The sequence below is a fragment of the Rhinolophus hipposideros genome (assembly GCF_964194185.1).
Source record: "Rhinolophus hipposideros genome assembly, chromosome: 15".
Classification (NCBI taxonomy): domain Eukaryota; kingdom Metazoa; phylum Chordata; class Mammalia; order Chiroptera; family Rhinolophidae; genus Rhinolophus; species Rhinolophus hipposideros.
The window spans coordinates 54,045,549-54,067,136 of NC_138061.1; the positions used below are offsets into that span (position 1 = coordinate 54,045,549).

General features: G+C 45.1%; 1 protein-coding gene across 21 annotated transcripts in view; it reads right to left on the reverse strand.

Moving 5' to 3' along the window:
• Positions 1-21,588, reverse strand: part of KCNMA1 (potassium calcium-activated channel subfamily M alpha 1) — a 709,234-nt gene that overhangs the window by 475,303 nt on the left and 212,343 nt on the right. The window lies entirely within an intron of this gene.

Here is a 21,588-nt window from a genome sequence, read left to right on the forward strand (position 1 = left end):
CCCCTGCCAGGTAAATCCAGTGCTACCCAGACCCATGTGCCCAGCCAGGCTGCAGTCCTGGCCCCTCTGGGTCCTGGGCATTCTTGCTGCTGACATCGCCAAGAGTCCGGGACGACAAAATGGTGCTGTGACCACCCCGAAGGCTGCACCTCCATTCCACACGGGCAATTCCCCTGTCTGGGAAAATCAGGCCCCCAGTTGTCTTCCAACAGGGGCTGGGAAGCTTCAGGTAGAAACTGGGCTTTGCAGACAGTCTCCACCACCAAAGCTGCCAGGTTCAATTTCCCCATGAAGCTGGGAGAGTCAGTCCTGCCTGGGCAGGGAAATAAACGAAGTGACGGGACACATAAGAGGAACCGTGCAATGGGACAAAACCCACTTCTTTCATCCCAGGAGCCACTGAGGGCCTGGAATGGCTCAGAAATACATAAACGTGAAGAATGGTCACCGCAGGGCACTGTTTGGAAAGTCACCTTGCGGGAGGAGGAAGCTCCCACCAACATCAAAAGAACTAGAACCATTATTTTCCTAGAAGAGAAATGGCGAATTGCAAAATAATTATTTTATCAACTTCCACACAAGTTTCTTTAATTAAAAAAAAACATGAAATGCTTCACTTTTTAAATGAAGAGTGGGATATTTAGATTTAAAATGCCAGTAAGTTCTTTTAGGCAGTGAAGTGAGGAAAAGACGGAGCTCACACGCTCTCAGGCCTGGTCAGAACCACCTGGCACAGGTGGAGCAGCCGCAACAGAAGGGGTTACTAGGCAGGTCTGTCCACAGAGCATCCTCGAGCAGCCTTCTTGACTCGTCTGGTGTCAGAACCAGCCTGCCTTCGAGGTCCCAGCTCTTTCACCAACCTGCACCTACCAGGGGAAAATGGCATTTTCGACTTTCCCCCTACCCCTCCTGTGCTCTCCCCAGAAGCGAGGGGGCTTACTGAGAAGGACCCCTGTCTCCAGCACGTATATCTACATCATCACAAAGAGGGCCTGCTCCCTTGCTCACTCCCAAGAACAAAGATGACCCCTCTGCTATCCTGTTGGCGCGTTCACAAAAGCAAGAGGTAGGTCAAGAAGAAATGGCTGCTGGGTCTTCCCGGCCTGGAGGAGAACTTCTGATTTTACAGGACAGAAGGGGAGGCCTGACAGGCAGCATGGACAGAGACGGATCCCTCCTGGACACGGCAGACATGACATCCTTTTCAAAGGGTTTGCAGAGAAGGCTGGCATCAGATCTGGACACAGTGCTCTAAGGGGCACCCTGGCCGGGGGTTTCAAAGAACTCCTGCAGGGCCTGGGTGGGGGGGAAGGAGCTCGCTAATCAGCAACCCCAACCCTGTAACTAAAGCAGCTATGTTTTTGTCCATTTACACAGAGTTCTGGGCCTTTAAGAGTGTGAAAAACACTGCCTTAGAAGATCTCTCTTGCTAAATAAAGATCCTGGGGGGCAGAGGCTGTCAGTCAGACCACTGACCACTCAGAGCTGCGCAACCCTCAGTAAGTCACTCAAGCACTCTGAGCCTAGGTTCCTTCTTATTGAAAACAGTGATTCTAACAGTACCTACTTCCTAGTCTGGGTGTGAGAGTGAAGTGAGGGAAGACCCACTAAGTGTTCCATTCTGTGCCTGGCACACAGTGACACCTCAATAAATGTCAGAAGCCACTGGGGGCATATGATATTTTCTCTAAGTGAGCCTTTGCCCTTTTCAGTGCCCAGAGTCGAAGATGAGCTTCTAATCCTAGGGATATGAAGGCAGAGGGGCTTTCTTTCTTTTACAAAATTTGAAGAAGTCCCCAGCATTTAAATTGCTTAAAACCTGAGACAAGAAGGCATAGTTCTGAAAGTGCTCTGTCTGTATTCACCTGAAGCAACGCTGCTCACCACAGCCCCAAGCCCAGAGTGCCCCTGGAGCCAATGCGCCATGAAAATAAAAGGCATTGACACACCCCTCCAGGTGGAAGTGTTTCTAGGGGACGTGGTGAGGCCGGGAGGTTTCTGCTTTTCTGTGGATCATGTTTGTGCCTTCCCGTCGCCCACCCCATCTCACAAGAGCCTGCGGTTTGCTGCAAAGGCTTAGCTAAGAAAAACTGAAGACATTTGCTTTGTTTTTTTGACTCTTCAGGAAGAGGAAAGAGAATGTGTCTCTTGCTAAGGTGAGGGCCACAATACTGGTACACTGACTGCCAAGTTCTCCGTTCTCCTCCGCCTCCACACAGTGGGTAGGTAGTATGCTGCCTCTCCCTCCCACCGTATGCCTTCATGAAAAAAACCCCGGCTCTGGAGTCTGGCGACCTGGATCAGGTCAACTGTCACTATTGACTTGATTAATCAAAAGACGAGTGACACAAGCTCTCTGATCTTCAGCTTCCACATTATAAAGAGAGATCTTAGTCTCAGGACTCATTACTTTCAGGACATTTGAGATGTTCAAATGTCAAATAACAGAGCCTAGGAGACAACACCTTGACAAGTGAAAACCACTGTATGCAAATATAACACACTATTATCTTCATAAACCAATTAATGGATGGTGATCACTTGGCACGAAGGCTGTAAGGAAGTAATTTCAACACAGAATTATTATTCATCGTAGGGCTATTTGTGTAATGCTGTAAATGACAGCTCTTTGCCCCATCCTCTGATTCAAATTAAAAGCCTCATTCCATGGCCCCTGCATGTACACTGGTTTTCATTGTTCAATTACAAACCCCAAAATTAGATGCTGATAACGCCCTTGGTAATTGTCTGATTTCTATTCGGAAGTTCTTGGTTCACAAGCATTGCTTTATTTGATGTTTGAGGAATAACAAGGCATTCCCCTGACACTGTAGAAAACGGTATCTGTTTAAAGGTTTCTATGTTAAACTGAGTAATAAATACTCAAGACAACAGACCGCACAGGAACTTCTTCACACAACTGGTTAACAGAGAATTGCAAGCTTTTCCCCCATCCCCATCAAAGACCACTGTCCACTAGGGAAATCAGAATATTTTTCTGGTACTAATTAAGTAAGAAAGAAACTTAATGTTCTTATATTTTAAAGAGAGAAGCATTAAAATCATCAACAGCTTTAAAATTAAAACCTACAACTCTCTTCTACTTCACAAGCAATAAGAACATGTTTTAATTCTTTTTCATGGGCATTTAAAGGACAGTACTAGGTTCAGAGGGAAAAGGAAAAGGAAAGAAAACAGCTTGAAAAATATATAAAAGAAGAAAACAGAAGTGACAGAAAAGAAACAGAAAGAAGTGGTTGAGAAACGTCTCTGAGATGTGGATGGAAGAAAAAAGTCAAGCACGTAACCTGAAAAGAAAACAATCAACCAAACAGTAAAATGAGAAATAGAGAGAAACTTTCATAAAGCAACTTCTAATTTTGGAAGATTGTCACTAAACGTGTTTAAAGCTGTGTTATAGACTTACAATGATAAGAGTTAAAGGGAATGTAACCTTTTAGTAACTGCTTCCTTAATGAGATATGGTCACATCAAGACTACATCCAGCTCAAGGGCGAGCAGTTTGTCACCCTCACCCCGTAACACCAAGCTATATTAATTTTCAGTATAAAACATGTAATGTCTACATGGGCCAGCATTTCCATCAGAACTGCCATTGCCACTTCCTAAGGCAAGTTACGTAGCCTCTTCATGTGATGGTTTCCTCACCTATATGGTCCATAGGATAGAGATGAACATGGTACCCAACTCATAAGAGAGATGTGAGGATTAAACAGGTAACACAGGGAAAGCACCTGGCACCATATGTGGCACTTAGGAAATCCTTAATAAATATTAGCATTTGTTCTCCTCTGGGTTACACTTCATCTCACAGGAAGAATGAATGTGTGTAAACAGATTAAAGAAAAATATTTTAGAAATTTTGTTATCATCATCTGAAAGTGCTTTCTTTAGTAGGCTGAAAGCATTGTACTCCCCATAAAGAACTCATCATAAAGAACATTCTATGATTTCTGCCAAAGACTTACCTCATCTCTTTTCCAGCTTTTGGGGTTCTGCACTTAGCCCTTCAGCGTGGTGGATGCCCCTCCCGATGAGTCTTTAGGAAGCCTGGCCCAGACTCAAATTTTGAGAAGCATTTCCCATAATTCACATCTTCATTCAGCCCATGGTTCAATCACAGAGTCACTTCAGTTTCCTTTCTCCACTTCCCTCACAAAGAAATCCTTTCATCTAAGACCCCCGAGCAAGGCTCCTTTGAGGAGAGGCCTGCATTACTTTCTTGCTCAGCCTACCTTACAGAAGAATGAAGGCAAAGTTCAGGAACCTGGCAGACAATCTTAATCCTTCCCTCCCGCAGTGTCCTAATCATGAACCCTTCCTTATTCCCTCAAAGGCACCATACACAAGCCACAGATCCAAGTACAGCTCAGAACCTAGCACACAGGAGATGCTCAGATGAACGTCCACCTTCTCAGCTTTGCTTCTAGCACTCCCTTCCTTTGGAGCCCTGCTCCCTCCCCTTCACCTAGTAAAACCCTACTGGCACTTATAAGAAAGATGATTTGGGTTTTGAAGGAATTATGCCCCAAGTACCCAACCTGTTTGCTGTTTACTTCAAACAGCACAGTGGGCACAATGACGTGAAATGACTTTTCTACTTGAAAAGAGAAAGCACAATGTCCCAAAACTTATGACCTCTGAATAGTCAATATTTAGAGCTTAGTCCTGGGCAACTGTATGCCTTTCTGACCTGAGCGTCCCATTTGGGGTGGAAATGGCTTTCCTATTTCTCTCTCCACGGGACCCTGAATCAGATGGATCTATGAGACCCATCAGGCAAGATTCATTCATTCAGCACCTACTATGTTCCAGGAACTACATGCTAATGATAGAGCAGTAACCCAAACGGAGAAAAAGATCCCTCCTTTTATGGGGCTAGTATGGATTCCTAGTGGGAGCAGGGGAAGATAGATGATAAACAAAATAAGTAAGCAAAGTATGTATTATATTATAGAATTATAAGTGTTATAAAGAAAAATGAAAGACGTAAAGGACAGGGAACAGAAGTAATTTAAAATAGGGAGAAGTTATAAAACATTGAAAGCTGTAGGAAATATAAGGAAACCACATGACACCAATTTGCTGTGTAAGCATGAGCGTCCCTTCTCCCTCCAAAGCCTCTGTTTCCGTCTCTGCAGGACTCTCCACGGTACCTCCTACCACTGAAACTCTATTTCTCTAAGCAATAGGTAGCAACTTGAGTTGAGACTAGAATTTGTCGCCATCTAATGACTGCAGTCTGAGGGTCATAAGAACACCCCACATTACCTGGATATCCCAACAAACCCTCCGTGTCTGCCTGTGGTCCCCCATAATTCTGAGGGCACTCACAAATTTATTTGACATTTTCGGTTTTTCAATTCTTGACTTAACTTTAAACTCAGGCCCTTCTTCCCCTCAGACACAACACACCCTCCTGATAGACACAAACCCCTAAAAAGGCTCCTAAAGTGGGACTCCAAAAGCAAGGACACTGGGCAATGTGTCCCTTATCCTGGAGCCACACAAATGAGAGCAGCAGGCCCGAGTTCAATTAATCCAGACCTACCCGGGTGAGGGTGGCACCCCGCAAAAGGTTTCCTCTTCAAGGATCTTTCTTTCCCTCTTTATTTCCCGTGAAGTTGATACAATGCTCAGGAAGAGTCCCTCCATGAAGGAAAAGTCATCTTGGCTCCATCCAGAGAGGAAAGCCATTCATCAAGTGGTCGTCACCACATCTGATTAAAATCTCCCTTTGGGGTGATTCCTCTGCATCTCGAGAGTCAGCTTTCCGCCTGCCGGAGGAGCTGTGGTGTGCAGGTGAGGTTGAGCCTAGAGGCTCTTGGTACAGCCCCGGGGCCCCCTGCAGTTCCCGATGAGAGCTGAGCTTTGTTAGGTTCTGTCTTGTGCCAGACACAGGTCTAAGTTCTCTACGTGAATTAACCCACACCCCTAGGATGGAGGTGTTGCTATTATCCCCATCTTACAAATGAAGCAGGTGAGACACAGTAAAGCAGCTTGTCAAAGGTTACAGAGTTTGGAAATGAGAGAACAGCCCAGGCCCTGTGTTTAACCACAATGCTACAAAGCAGCACTGTCAAAAGAAATACAGTTGACTCCTGAATAAGGGGGTGAAGGGTGCCGACCATCCACACAGTTGAAGATCCACATACAACTTTTGACTCCCCCGAAACTTAACTATTAATAGCCTACTGTTGACGGAAAGTCTTACTGACAACATAAACAGTTGATTAACAAATATCATGTATGTTGTATGTATTATAAACTATATTCTTACAAGGAAGAGAAAATAGATTTATAGTACTGTACTGTATTTATCAATACCATAAGTTATTTTTAATCTGCATATTAGTGGACCGACACAGTTCAAACCCATGTTGTTCAAGGGTGAACTGTATCATACAAGCCACACGCCTATGTAATTTTGAACTTTCCAGGAGGCAAATTTTTTTTATACTTAATTCATTTATTTACAGCTATTGACAGATTTAAAGACAAAAAGCATTCCGAGTTGGGGAAAGAAGTTTTCAAATTGCTTTGATCTGAAGCTCACATACATTGATTTTCTTATACATTTTCCTTTCAGGTGAGTGTTGGCTTCCCCCGTAACAGCCACTCCTACTCCATTCCTTCTTCGGAGAGCCCTAGCTTTCTTCAGGGATGCAAATAACTCACCTCACGGAAACCTGGCCTCACATCAGGGTAGACATACCTAGTTATCTGAGCCAGTCGGGTGGTCTCGTGCCTTTGGTTTAGGACCAAGTGCGTAATTCAGTCCTGGATAAAGGGGGAGGTGTCCTGCGGGCTTCTGGGAAAGTGGTCCAGGCCAAAGAAAGAGGCCTAGAAGAGATGGTTCCTTTCCCATCAGACATTTCTTTCTTTTTGCTTTCTTTTAATTGTGTCAAAACACACAAAATGTAATTTTTACCATGTTAACCATTTTTAAGTAACAGTTCAGGGGCATCAAGTACATTCATATAGTTATATAACCATCATTATTCTCTATCTAGGAGGCATCTTTTTCAAAAATGAAAAGAAACAGGTGAAATTAATTTTAATATGATAGTTTTTATTTAACTTAGATTTGCTTCTGGATAGATTATCCAAAACAGTCTCATTTCAAGATGTAATAAATATTAACATTAGTATGCATTGATAATATTTTGTAGTCTTTGTACTAAGTTTCTCTACTAAAGTTTGCACTTTTAGTACATCTCAATTTGGACTGGCCATATTTCAAATGCTCAGTAGCCACCCGCAGTTAGCGGCTCCCATTGGATAGCCCAGATCTAGAGATTCTCAGGCCCATGCATGCTCAGCCAACTCATGGACATCCCACAGGAGAGCAACAAGCTACGTTTATGAACGGTTTGTGCGTCACCATCAGCTATCCAGGGCAGTCTGTAATTCACTGCAGGACCCCACACAGCGTCTGACTCTAATGGTTCTAGATGGGCTCTCTAACACCCCTCACTCCCAAGATCACTGTCATCATGCTTACAGACATCAGAAGGTCTGGAAACGAAAGCAGTGCTTTTCCTGGTGGGGCACATCTTGTGCCTCTGGCTACGCCCCTGTGGGTCCATCTCCAAACTGAGCAAGTGACCTCAGCAGTGGACGTAGAGGTAGCACCTATACAGCCACTCGGGCACTCTCAGGTTGAGCCAATAATAAATAAACACATGCCTACATGGAAAGAGAGAAGGGTGTCTGCAGGGTTGAGGCAAGCAGCGGTTGCCATGGAAACCAGCCAGCCTTACGCCAGACTTTTCCCTGATGCCTTGATCATTCTGTGGCTGATGAAACCCAGAGGAGCATCATTGTCCCTGTACCTATGGAAACCTTCCAAATGGGCCCATTACGATGAAAGTAGATCAAAGAGGGAATGGTTACACACCTTTTCCATCCACCATCACACCCACTTTTTGTCCTTGCTATTACCTAAAGGAGAAGAAAATAAAAGCACCCTTGTCTCAGAGAGAAGTGGCTGGAGGACATCGAGGTATGACAACAGGAGGTATGACAATAGGAGTGCCCCGAAAGGGAAGCAAGAAACTGCCCCAAATGTCCACCATAGTAAATGCTTGGCTGGAAAAATGGGGATGGCTTCAGGGGTCCACTTCCTGCCTAACCTGACTTAAAACTCATCCTCTGTAGCAGAGCCCTGGTTTGATCTTCTCTTCCTGAAGCCACATGTCTTTGGGATCTTCCAACTCATTCTCTCACACATTCATTCATTCCTCCACTTGTTCTTCACCGTGGTAGAAAGAGCTTGAGCCATCACGTCACAGGAACCCAGGTTTAAATCCCAATTCTGATGCTTACTGGATATATGGCCTTACCTAAGTTACTAAAGAATCTCTGAGTCTGGTTTTCTCACCTGTAAGATGGGGATAAGGACAGCATAATGTTTGTGATTTGTCTTCCATACGTGTTTTGGTTTGTTTTTGTTTTTGTTTTTAAGGAGGGCTCAGATCACAGTGGCCCATGCAGGGATCGAATCGGCAACCTCGATGCTATTAGCACCACACTCTAACCAACTGTGCTAACCGGCCACCCCTTCCATACATGTTCAGATATTGACTTATAGGTCTGTCTTTTCCCCTAGACTGTGAGTTGCTTGCATATCAAAACCGTATCTCATTCCATTTTGATCACGCACAGCTACTGAGCAGAGTTTGGTATTTCCATATACCCAATAATATCAGTTGAATGAAGAAATGACAAAGTGCTTTTGCATGTATTCCTATCCTCTCTCTCCCTCTCCCTCTCCTTCTCTCTCTTTCTAAATGTCATTCTCACAGCAATCTGGTTCAGGATTATTTTTGCCCAACACAAAACAAAAGGGATTATAACATTAAAACACATGTCTCTTATTCTCCTGGAATTTAAAGTTGGCTGTATTAGTTTAATAAACAATTTATATAATATTTAGTCTGTGCCAGCTACTGCTCTAAGCATTTTATAAATACTAGCTCATTTAACTCTCATAATAACCCTACGAGGTAGGTACTACTATTGTCCCCTGTCACTGGCCTACGGTCACAATAATACAAGGCAGAGCAAAAGTCAAACTCAGCCAGGCTGGCTCTACAGCTACTGCTCTTAACCTCTCGGCCGCTGTCTTTAAGAGGACACATACCCCACCTGCTAAGTATGTGAATAGTGCATAAGAGTGGTGGGTTACAGAGGAGCGGACAACCGTACGCTTCATCTTCAAGATGAATAGGATTTGAACACATGGAGTACATGGAAGAGAAGAGAGGGAAGGCAGGCTGGAAAGGGAGTGAGGCCAGATGAAAAAGGGCCCTGCCCATCTGCGGGGAGTTTGGGCTTGAGGAAGCTACTGAAGGTCCCCGAGCCATGGAAGAATCTAAGCAAAGCTGGCTTTGGGGAAAATTCAGTTGCAATGGCATGCAAGGTAAACCATAGGGAAGAGATGGGGCACATGGGGAGAGTGACACTGCCGCTGATAGATGAAGGAAATCACAGGGACTAAACCAGAACAATGGAGGCAGGAGCACGGGGAGCAAATCCACAGGACTTGGCTACTGCCAGGATGTGTGGTAGTGCTATCAGGTTCCCACCAAATCATCCAAATCAGAATCAAGTGCCAGGAGCACTCACTGGGGACCTTCTTGGCCACTCAGCATGGCACATGGGCTCCTTGAGGCTCTGGTTTCCAGAGAGGGTGACACATGGGTCTCTACTGAGCAGTGCATGGCAATATACGCTGAGCCTTTCCCAGTTGTGTGAGGCTGGTTACTGAAGCCAAGACGGCCAATTCAATCCAGACAAAGAATTCAGGCTACCTCAAACATGAAAGATAGCCTGGTACAGCAAACTGTCATATTGCCCTATCACTCATAGGCCCAGCATCTAAACCCAGCCTGGGTATACAGCTAATCGAGCTTTCTATTCCAATTCCAATTGAGCTGGGAGAGGAGGAACAAGAATTGAGGGATGGATGAGGAGTTTGGGAGTGAGTTATGGCCCCAAAGCATGATTTGTGAGCCTTCTTCCAAGCTCTACCAGTTGTCTGGAATCCTCTACCTAGTTTTACATAAATTCCTGAGAAGGTTCTGTCTGCCGTTAGAATGAAATATATGCCAGGGTGTGGGCACAACAGGCAAACTAATAAAACCGTAAAGAGAACTTTGCTTTGACAAAAGCTAAAGTTTTCCTTGTTATTTATCTACCATATTTGAAGCCTTGGAATCCCATTTTCATCTTGATGGAGGCAATAAAATCTTCGCAACTTCAATGGTTCCCAGGACAAAGCTGAGAACTCTACCCCGCTCCCACGCTGCAATTCTTGCAGACTTTTAAGTTCAAGTCAGGGCACAAACTGCTTTTGGTCGGAGGCAAGATGTATTTACCTCTGTCAGCACAGCCATTAAGACGTGAGCATGAATATCTGACGAGATAAAACATTAAGGGAGAAAACAGGAAGAAATAGAAGGTGAGGCTTCTGAAGCAAGAGAGGAAATGCTGCTGCATGAACCCCCACTGAAAGCTTTTTACAGCAAAAGGGGTGTGGGGCACAGGGAAAGGCATGGGCAGAGATTGGGAGAAAGGAACCCCGGAGTGGGCTGCGGGGAAAGCTTCGCAATGGAAGCACCATGACCGGCATGTGCTCTGTGCTCAGAGAGGTTGCAGAGTGGACCTAACAAATGAGAAAATGGTGCCTGCATTTCCAGTTGTCTGCAGAATCTCTGCAGGTCTGAAATCCACCCCCTTGCTTCTCCAAACGCTGAAGAAAACCTCCAGATGGAAAAATCTGAAGTCAGGTGGCAATATGAAAAAAAAAACAAAAAGGAGGCTCAGACAGGAAGCTGACAACTTGCTGCTCCTCTGAGATCTAAGCTATGGAGCTCGGGTATCAAATACTAGGCAGAGTCAAGAAACATGGGTTTTTGTCCTTACGCTGCTTGGGACTGCGTGACCTTGGGCAAGCCTCACTTTCATCACACATAAAGTAAACTTTAGGGAGAATGATCTAGAATAGACATAGCTAAGTCATAACGAGGCATAAATAACGGGTCTTGCCACCCTCCAAGCCATCTTTCATGGCAGAAATCACTAATCACCCACAGCTCTATGGAGAGCACGGCCCAGTTCCTCTCTGTTGCTGAATCTTGAATGTTCAGCAAAGCATCCTGGGTAACCACCACCGATTAATCAGAACGGGCCCAGGAGGTGAAACTTGTTCACTATCCCTGGACTAGATCGCTCCTAATCCTTGAATACCCAAGCTATAAAATGCTACATGTCACATGTATTCTCATTACAAAGACCCTTAATGATGCTCTCCCTCTCTTTTTCTCTTCTCCTTCGCCTTTCCCCCCCAAGTATTAGCAGCAACAGCTATGAAGAAAAAAAACAGTGTGAAGGCCCTTCACTCAACTTCCTGTCTGAAGCTCCAAAAGTGACCTTGTGCATTTTCCTTGAGCCTCTTTACCTTCAGTTCCCCCATTCTGCTAAAAAGCTCCTTCTGAGGCTAATGTCCCCCCTTCCCTCTTAAGGAATTCATCAAGGTGGAGAATTCTATTCCTTTTCAACTGTTTTGAGACCACGAAATAGAAGACAGCCTGGGGAAGTTGAAAGGCATTTAATTACTACCCTGGATTCTTTTGAAAATTATTAAAGAGCCCAGGATTAGAAATTCAGATTTCCTCCAGATCCCTGAGAACAAACAGTTCACCTGTAAATGGCTTAATGTGTCTGTTTAATGTACACAAAATTATCTTTCAGGAAGGCGGATGGGTTTTCATGTCATTTTGCATCGCTAAAATATACCACCTATGGCAAAAGGACTGGGACTGAAGGTCTGATAAAATCTACAGCAGAAATAATTAGCACCAGAGGCTGTATCTGAAAGAGAGTGCAATGAAAAGACTCTAGCTACTTATTTATTTCTGTTCTATCAAGATCTCTCCATCACAACCCTGGGAAAAGGAATTGTATCTTTTGGGAAAGGCTAGAAGGGTGGCTTGCCCACTTGCCTCTAGACAGTTTGTTTGCTGGAGATGACCTGGGTCCCCAACACAGCAACCCCCTCTAGTCCAGGGTGCAGTGGAAACCTGCTTCAATGCTGAAACTTTGTGGGGAAAACAACCAGATAACCCACTGGTTTGCAAAGAGGAAACAGGTCAGAGGAACAGTAATGGTTTGTAATTTAGCAGAAAAGGTCTAGGGCTCCACTCTTGAAGATACTAACAGCCTTTGCTTAAATCGTGTTAATTAAATAGGAAATACTTGAAACAGCCAATTGAGGGTTTGTTGTGGTTGTTTTTTAAGTTTCTGTAATAAGTTCACCTAAAATGAAGCTTCATTTGGGGAACTTCTGCAACATCAAATTCACTGATCACTCACAGTGTTTGCACCCTTGCTGTAAATTTGGGGGTTCACCTGGCAGCTCCCACCAGCCCGCTGGGTGTGCTACCTTGCTCCAAAAGTAAAAAACAGCTTTCATATCAGAAACGTTTACTTCTTTGCCCCTCCTGAGTGCCTCTGCTGGTCATTATTTTAAATAAATGTGCCTCTCATGAAACGTTTACAGGTAAAAAGAGATGGAGCTGCGTTTGTCTCCTGAATGAACTTTCAGGAACAAGATGACTTGCTTCAGCAGCTGTTCTGACAAAGCAACGCAAATAGCAAAGGACAAGAGGCATATTTCACCCAGGGTCTCCCCAAGAAGAGGCAGCTACTCAATCAAAAAGGAGGCTCTTGATGTTCATTTTAGTGCTAACGGGGTAACCAAGTTGGAATGTGACCTCTTCAGAGGTTTTGGGACTGTTTGAAGATGACTCCAAGACGGGAATTCAAGAGTGGCACGGTGTACAGGAAGCCACCTTTTCCAGGGAGGACATGTCCCCTTGGGATGTGACCTCTCCTCCTAAGGCATCCTTCCTCCCGCCCAACTCCAGGGTCACAGGCCCTGTTCCTGCTACTCAATGCTTCCCTTCCTCTCTGCAGACAGAGGACCACCTGGAAAGGAGTCTGGAAGGAAAAGCATCATAGGAGGTAAGTGAGAGGGAGGGGCCTTACCACACAGGGCAAGTTTTAGATTTTATTTCAAATGGAATGCTAATAAGCCAGGGGAGGCCCATGCAGGGAGGTCCCTTGACTACTTCCTGCTTCCCTCCAGTTGCTCCAGCAGCTGAGGAAAGAACTATTCTTTCTCCTTTTACTGCTCACCTAGCACCTAGCAAAGTGTCAAGGACACAGTAGGACTGAGGGATCCCTTGCTACCTTGGCTAGCTGAAGGATGGTATATGGAGAATATGTGGAAACAACTTGGGCTGCAAGGAAACAAACTACTAAGAGACTACTGCTGTCCTGTCATTTTATGCACGGAGACACAAAGGCCTCGAAAGGGAATTGACTTGTCCAAGGTCATCAGAAAGGTTATGGCAGAGCCACGATCAGAACCCAGTTTGCTGCTGACCACAGTTCCTCAGATGACAGTCATTGCCATCTCTATTATTATATCCCAAGTTGATCTCAAACACCGTCACTAATCCCCAATTCCCAGAGAGACACACGGCATGAACCTAGGTGAGTAAACTCTTTTCCTTCTTTCTGGTGATCTTTCTTCCTGGAGAGGTCTAAGGTGGACAAATAACCAAGTTGCCCACCTCATGGCTCAGAGAGAGACAATAACCACATCACTGCTGTCCCAGGTGCCTGTGGGATGAAGCAGCTCCTGAAAACAACAGCTTTCCTTCTCAGGAAGTTATTTTTCATCCCTGGGGCATAAAAGCCCAGGCAGCTGGCTATGAGTGCCCAGCTGATATAATTAGCTCCAGATAGGTCTAGCAAGACACACAAGGAGAATGGCCTGAACGTCTCCCAATGGGATTCCAAACCCCACGCCTTCCTGTGCAAATGGTGGCCCAGAGTCTAAGAAACCCAGAAGGCTTGTGTGGCAGCCAGGGAGCCAGCAGCTTCTGCCCCCTGAAACGCTGCCTTTTTGTGAGTCGCCTCTGTTTCAAGCTATTTTTAGTGTAAGCCAAGCTCGAATTTGAGGGAGGGTAGTGTGGGAACATGTCTTTTCTTCCTCTCTCCTTTTCAATGAGCTCTTCCCTATTTCCCTTAGGACAGTCCCTTCACCAACAGCACCCTCCCACCCCCCCCACACACACACACACACAAAAACCACTAAAAAGAGAAGTGGAGAAAAGGTCAAAATTCAGCATCTTCTCTCAAACAGTCTGGGAACCGTTCTAGGAAGAGGATGGTTTCTCAGCCCTTCAGATTGATGCACCGTTCCCTGGATTCTTCACAGGTGCAAGAAACCAGTATGCTCAGTGCATGTACTTTCGGGATTAACCCATCTGCAATAAGCCTGGAAGGCCCAGAGGTCTCTGCTTGCGCGCATAGTTTGTGGGTAACCTTTGAGGCCCTAAGGAAGGCTCTGAGTTCCTGCAGGCTCGTGAGTTTCCACTCAGACAAGCCCCTGGATTCCCAGTGCTGTGGTGCCGTCCACGTTAGTACCAGGCCAATTTTACGAACTAAAATGAACTGGATGAGCAGAGCTAGCCCTGGCACTTAGGAGGCCTGGTGCATTTAGTAATTGAGTTTTCGAGTGCCCTAATTCCTTAAGAATGACAGAGAAGCAACTGCCCTGTCCTAGTTTCCTCACTACTAAAACACTAGAGAACTTCTTTTTTGTTTTTTTCTTGGCAATAAAATTTTTAGGGCAAATGGTAGATTTCTGTGGCTGTCATTCCCCTGAAGTAGTTGTTTTTCTGAAGGGAAAGAAAAAAAAAGCCTCTTTCTGGACCCAGGCCCTAAAAATGGGGCTTCTAACGCACCAAATTGGGATGTTTGGGGCCTGCAGGCACGCGTCAGTCTGCCTGCTCCTAAACATCGCCTAGTGCATTAAACGTGGAAGCATCCACTTGCCTATGGTCCCAAGTGTGACTTTCCAAGCACGTGCTCTGCAGCAATAACAACGGCGATCGACTTTGTCACCATTCCCATCATTATCTCTATTTGTGAATCGGCGTGCTAAACAAACTTGCTCACAGCTGAAAAGGTGCTTTGAGCAGAGTCTCAATCTCCTAGGATATTATCCTGGCAAACAGCGGCTGCTAAACCCACTGGCATCCTCTGAAGGCCCCAGGGAAAAAGCTGGCTGAGAAAACGCTCCCGTTCCGAGATGGCAGCTCTACGTCCTGGAAAGCCTCCAGGGGGCGCCAGCTTTGACTGGTTGGGAGGGAGGGAGGAAGAAAGGAGCTTAACTTGAGTCTTGTCAACACATGTTCTCAGGCCCCTCGGATCCAGCATCAGGAAGACACAGGATGTGAGATCAAGACCGGGAGAATCAGCTCCCAAGCCTGTCCCAGGGCTGAGAGATAGGCCACAGGCTCTGATTTATCACCGACTTCAAACACCTTGCCACTCAAAAGCATTGTGTAGCAAAATACAAGCATAACGTTTTCACTTTCAACACTTTGGATGATTTCACGTTGCAGATTTTGCTAGACGGACCAACATGTGTCCCGCGCCTTGAATAGCGTCTGCCACTTAGTAGAGGCTCCGGGAACGTTTGAAGGAACAGATGAACAGGTCTGGGGAGATGCCTCTACTGTACAAGGGAATCTGTATCCTTATCTCCTGGTGACTAACACACTTTCCTGCAGCCACCCTATAGACTCGTGGTTGCTGCCCCCCAAAATGAATGTCAAAGACACCTCCCCACATAGTTGTGCTGACAAGTCCTGTGAAACCAGCCCTGTGTCTGTCAGCCTCGCTCCACATCCAGGGAGGACAGGACATGAGGACCACAGTGAGCGCACTTAACCCTCTTTCCACAAGACTCATCTGTCATCCTGCCAAGGCATTTCCTGTGACATACAAGCCTCCTGTGCACAGCTCCCAGGGAGAGTCTAGCCCTCCCTACGGCCCACGGCCAGCTTGGGGAGGCCATATGAAGTGAGAATTTCCTGGCCAACTCAACAGTGGTGAGTCAGCCTGGCATGAGCCAGCTTCAGAAATGACAGGGTCTGAACTGTGTGCATGGAGCAAAACTCATCAGCTGGCTGGACCCAAACCAGGGCCTTCCTGGGATAGTCAGACCCCTTTGAATTGGCCATGCCCAGAGCTAGCTCATCACTCTGAGATGACGTCTGAGTTTGGGGAGGTCTGAAGGCTGCTCCATCTCTGTGGTAGTGAATGATTTATTCTCCACTCACCCGAGTCTCCACACCAGCCCATTTCCTCCACGACATGGTGACTGGGCTCATGCAACAGTAACAAAAATAATAATAGCTAATGCTCTTATTCATGTCCCAACCATGAAAGAGGCACTGTTCTAAACATTTCACATTCATTGATACATCAAATGCTCAAAACAACATTAAGAGGCAGGGGCTATTATTATGCCCATTGAACAGATGCAGAAACTGAGGCACTGAAAGCAACCAGCCAGGGTAAAACCCTAGAGAGCGGTGGAACTGGGACTCAGCAGAACGACTGGAGATGCTGGATTTCTAACCACCCTACTGCACCACATACAGCACTCCACCCTGTTCCAAGGGTCACAGCATCCCAAGGACACGTTCCAGGGAGAGAGGAAAAGCAGCAGCTGGAGATTTGGGGATGTTAAGTGCTCCACCTGTCCTCCTTGTCAGTTCCAATCAAAAGAGAAAGGGACACAGGGAGCCAGATAGAGATCAAAAGAGAGTCCCAGTTCAGATAGGGCTGAATCAGCAGAGGGGCAGGGCTCCTATCTCCCAACCCTAACGGAGAAACTGAAACGGAGAACAGAGGCAGGGTGACTGGTAAGGGAAGGCCAGCCTTGCGTGCTTAGGGCACAGACACCAAAGTGCCCTCCTTTATTTATTAGGTCCCCAATGACTGGGTGCCACATTCACTTCTGAGTGCTGGGGAATACCAATAATGGTATACGGATTGGACAGATGGATGAAGAGACAGATAGACGAGGTAGAAGGACCAAGCAGGCACCCACTTCCCACCACCCCTCACCCCAAACACCCAGAGAAGGGAGGCCACATGAGGCTCTTCCTTTCTCGAGAGCTGTCGGAGGATTGATTTCTGAAATTCTCCTTCATTTTCACAGGGGAGGTTAGCGAAGACAACACACCAGCTAGTAAAATTAACAGCTGCACTTTCCAGAATGCTCTGGAGAGGCCTACACACAGAGCACGTGGCCTGCAGGCCAGCAACGCAGACCAGTAGCCCGTGCGGCTGAGGTGCGTGGTCTGCAGGCTGGACGCCGGGGTGGCAGGTGGGGCCGGAGGTGTGCTGGCTGCAGCGGTGCAGGCAATAGAGGGGGAGACTTCAGGAGTGACCCTGCTACAGAATTCCCACACATTCCACTGAGGGGAAGGGGAACCTTACGCTGAGCCAGCTCAGAACCTGCTGTAGACATGGGGGCCCACCTAGCTCTGGCCTCTGTCTTCCCATCTCTACTGCATCATTCAGTTGAGGTTATGGATAAACGGTACATCTTAGCCATTACCTTGGGCCATGAGGAATTGTGGAACAGTCACACTGGCCACAGGGATATCGACAATCACAGAGCAGAAGGAAAACATGCTGATTTAGTTTGGGGGTAGGGGGTGGCAAACTTCTATAGGGCCAGAAAATAACTATTTTAGGCTGGTGGATATTTCAGATTCTATGGATGTTACTCAATTCTGCTTTTGTAGCATGGCAGCCACAGAAATATGTAAATGAGCGAGCATGGCTGCATCCCAATAAAATTCTGTTTGTGAACACTGAAATTTGAATCGCATGTAATTTTCACATGGCACAAAATAGTCTTCTTTTGATTCTTTTAAAAACCATTTGAAAATGTAAAAACCATCCTCACCCTGTGGGCCGTACAAAACAGGCAGTCAGCCAGATTTCGCCCACTGGCTACAGTTTGCCGATCCCTGCACTAGCTATGTTTCCCAGAGTGTGTTCTTTGTGATGCCCATGGGTGTTTCATGGGTCAAGGGTTCCATGGTGAAATAGAAATGAGAAATGCTGGGCAAACCAAATTCTTTCTGTTTTCTTACTGTAGGACTTCTTCAAGACTTACACGCTGATAAGCACTGGCAATCTCAAAAAGGGGATAAGAAATGAAGTCTGTCCAACTTCCGGGGAATCACTTTTATCCTGGAGCATCTCCTGGGTCTACCCGTGGTTTCCCCGAAAATAAGACCTAGCCAGACAATCAGCTCTAATGCATCTTTTGGAGCAAAAATTAATATGACCCCATCTTTTATGTTATATTATATTACACCCAGTATTATATTATATATTATATTATATCATATCATATCATATCATATCATATCATATTATGTTATATATTATACCTGGTCTTATAGCAAAATAAGACTGGGTCTTACATTAATTTTTGCTCCAAAAGATGCATTAGAGCTGATTGTCTGGCTAGGTCTTATTTTGGCGGAAACACAGTGGTTTTCTGTAGAATCTAATTAAAACAATGGGGACAAAGTCTGACCAACAGTCAGTAACAGTGCCACCCAGTGTGATCCTGCCTCTCTTTTACTCTCTCCAGTGACAGGCAGCTCACTACCTATCGTGCATGCCAGCTAGATTCAGTGACTTCTCTGACTCATGTTGTCCCCCCCAAGATGCCGGGTGACAGGTAACAAATTTAGTGCATCTTTCATAAGAAAAAGACAAAATTTCATGTTTAATAAAAAGAAACTATACCTTCTCTGATGTATACTTTATACCCAAAAAATAAACTGTTTATGCACAGGATAAAATGAAGAGCCATTATTAAGTCCCGAAGGGGAATTACTGTGTGATTTCTTTAAAAGAAGCTTCACTTAGGGAAGTAAAAAACTCAAACAAAATTCAGTTTACTCTCAATTGCACAGAAAGCAGGGCCTACCTGTTCACTATGGGGCCATTCTTAGTAAAAACACAAGCCCATGAAACTTCTGGTGGTTCTGCTACATAGGGCATTTGTAAATGATATAAAAATTTTATGTAGATTTGCCTAAAATGTAAAAAAGAAAAGAAAAAAAAAAAGGAGAGGAGAGGAGCATAGATGAGAGGAAGAGAGGGGAAGATAGAAATGTGAGCGGTATGTGAATTTGCCACCAGGCACCAATGAAGGAGAAAAGTAGAGGGTGCTGATGAGAAATTTCACCAGCAACATGAGCCACCTAAAGGGAGAAATGACAGCAATGAAAGTCACATATTTGATTAAGCGTATGCCCATGTACACCTCCATTTTGTTCAACTGCTCCAATTTCATGGGCAAACAGCACAGCAGTGAGCACATCTATTTAACTCCATTAAACCAATAGAATTATTTCTATTTGAAAGGCATATTTGATATGTATTTTCTTTTGGACCCTCGGAGATAAGGATAGAATGGTCTAAGCTATGTATAGAACGTTAATGTGAAATGCCACACATGCAATATATTTAGGAAGATAAAGGGAAAAACTGGCAGTTTTCATTCTCCTTTCTTAAAAGAATCATGCCCCAGACAGAAAAGCAAGTAGCATATATTCTCGGTTCCTGGATTAGATTTGTATGCATCCTGGAGCAATATTTAAATGTAGCATAGTACCATGAGAATACGGGGGAAATAATCAGAAGAATAATTCTAAAGGCTCTACCTTTGCTCAAGTTGCTGACAGCTGTATTAGCAGAACCAGTCTTTGGAGGAAAGCACAAAACACTGAATCTATACAGGGTTTGAGGTACTAGATACTGCTTACACCTTGAGGTGAAGTCATGCTTGGGCAGAAGACATAGTTTCCCTAAGGAAAGAGTCACTCTGAGATCAATGTGGAAATTAATATGAATATTCAGAAACGAGGCACTAACGTAGGTGGTGTGAATGTATATGTGTCCGTATTTATTCGTATGTGTATCTGTGTCCACAACAATCCCCATTACAAATGGGTTCTCTGACCTGTCACTCTTATGCTATATTATCTGAGGAAATCCCTTCCTAAGGAATTTCTTTCAATTTCTGACTTTCAACTTATTTATAAAACGAGGAGATGAACTAGACCAAAAGTCAGCAAACTACGGCCCATGAAACGAATCTGGCCTACCACCTCTTTTTGTTAATAAAGTTTTATTGGAACACAGTCACGCCCATGGATTACCTGTGGCTGCTTTCCAACTACAAAGGCAGAGTTGAGTAGTTGTGTCAGAGTCCCTGTGGTCTGCGAAGGCTAAAAATATTTAAAGAAATATTTAATGTCCCTTTAAAGAAAAATTTACCAACCTTGCACTAGATGATCACTAACGTTGAATTTGGCTTAGGATTCCATAAAGCACAACTAAATGATGCAAAAGCCGATTCGGAGTTTCTTGCCTTCTTTATTTAAACACTGCTCACAAAACTACATGAAGCACATCACCACATACATGTAAAGTTCAAAGAGAACAGTGAGGAAATTAGGCCAAAGGGAAAATGAGAGGAGAAACAGCGATGAAGCCAAAGGCACGTGAATACTAAAATGCAAACCCTGAGATGCCATGTATTTTCAATGAGCCACCAACTTAGCTCCAAGCAGCCATGAAAAAAAGAGTCATGATCCCACTCCCAATTTAGAGTGTTGAATAGAGGTTCCTCAGGAGGACACAGCAAAGCTGGAACACAGAACCACTTATCCCAAGTCTGTGTACTGAGCAGATAAGGTGAGATGTAGCCAGCAAAGTCCTCAACAATGCTCACACAGCGGGGACATATCCTGATGGCATACTCGGATATGGCTACACGGAAATATCCCTCAGTGTGGGCCACCTCCAAATCCCACAGTGGAATTTATCAGCAATTCTTCCACTATGTTCCAAAATTTTGAAATAATCATGTGCCACGTTTATAATCAGAAAATAAATGTTTTTCATTTTTAAAAAAAGATAAAGGAAGCAGTAACCCTTGACAGTCTGCTGTTCACTTTGATGTGGAATGCCTCAGCCACGTGCTCCAAGAGAAGGCTCTGTCCAGTCTTGCCTTTTTTATGACGCTAAAGCCTGAGTGCTCGGTGAGAGACGAGGCAAAGACAGGCTATTCTGAGACCTGGTCACGGAATCTTTATCACGTTGGTGATGAGGCTCCAGGTGTTCTCTATAAAAAGCACTGGGAATGGTGACTACCGTTTGTCATCTCTTACACTGAGCCCTACAACTTTATATCCAGTTTATCATGACCAGTTATTCACACCTGGATCTCTGTTGCTACCTGCTTTACAGCCAGTGCCTAGAAGAGTGCCCGGGGGGGCAGGGTAAGAAATAAGCACTTAGAGAATGAATGATGAGCTCCTGTGAGCCATCCTGGACAAAAGGGGACAGGTATGCTGACGTTGTCTTGGCGAATCCTTTCCCAGATGGGTCTTACCCACAGTGCCCCAGCTTGGAGACTCTCACTGGTGACAATGAAACAGGTGAAAAGGGGTTCCAGATGTGGAGGCTATGCTCCTGAGCCATGCATCAAGGAAAACAAATTAAAAATTGAAAAGGGAAACTGAACAGCCGGGTGTCTAGTCTTGCTTTAGTCCCATTGTTGGGAGGATAAACATTTGGACAGCTCCAGACAACACA